The sequence below is a fragment of the Buceros rhinoceros genome, unplaced genomic scaffold, assembly GCF_000710305.1.
Source record: "Buceros rhinoceros silvestris isolate BGI_N320 unplaced genomic scaffold, ASM71030v1 scaffold32043, whole genome shotgun sequence".
Taxonomy (NCBI): Eukaryota; Metazoa; Chordata; class Aves; order Bucerotiformes; family Bucerotidae; genus Buceros; species Buceros rhinoceros.
The window spans coordinates 11,663-12,501 of NW_010404776.1; the positions used below are offsets into that span (position 1 = coordinate 11,663).

The following is an 839-nucleotide window of genomic DNA, read 5'->3' on the forward strand; positions in this document are numbered from 1 at the left end:
ACTGCAAATCACCCAGTGTCTGGCCAGCAGCCGAGACGTCGTGCTGTTGAGGGCAGCACCCATCACCCCAGGCCGGTAAGCGAGGATTTCAACACAAAACCTGAGAAGTGCTGGGGTCTGATCCCCACCCTTCCCGGCATTCAGTCAGAGCGGCATGCTGCTCTCCCGCTGCTGGAGCAGGAGGAAACCCAGCGCTAAAATGTCTCTGCAAAACACCAAAGCTCGAGACTTCTCCAGGGACCCTAAAAATAGCAGGTCTGCCGGCTGCCCGCCCTGCGTCCGGCGGACTCCCGGCATTCAGTCAGAGCGGCATGCTGCTCTCCCGCTGCTGGAGCAGGAGGAAACCCAGCGCTAAAATGTCTCTGCAAAACACCAAAGCTCGAGACTTCTCCAGGGACCCTAAAAATAGCAGGTCTGCCGGCTGCCCGCCCTGCTCCGGGAGGACCCCCCAGGCTGCGGCTCGCTGAAGAGTCCTCCGCAGCCAAGCAGAGCCTGCCCGTCCCGCTGCGCCCGGACCATAACTCGCAGCGGGGAGGAGCGCTGCCCCGCTCAGAGTGCCATCGGGGTGGGCAGGGAGAGGGCACGGGGCTGCAGGGTGGGAGGTCTTGCACAGAGCAAGGCAGCGCAAATCTGCTCCTCAGGGACAGCTTGGAGTGTGCTAATGCAAAACCTTCCCACTCCCTGGAGCTTCCCAGTGGCTCCCATCACCATCCAGCGGAGCAGGGCAGAGTGCAGGACACCAGGGCCACCACCATGGTGGGTGTCCTTGCTTCTGCTGCATGCCGGTCAGCACGGGTGACCCCACAGCAGCACCCTGCCGTGAGCGGCAGCGCTGTGAG

At 63.1% G+C, this 839-nt stretch overlaps 1 protein-coding gene across 1 annotated transcript in view; it reads right to left on the reverse strand.

Moving 5' to 3' along the window:
• The window catches only part of STX1A (syntaxin 1A (brain)), a gene marked incomplete at its 3' end in the record, with an annotated part of 13,670 nt that overhangs the window by 11,633 nt on the left and 1,198 nt on the right, over nucleotides 1–839 (reverse strand). The gene's annotated exons all lie outside the window — the stretch shown is intronic.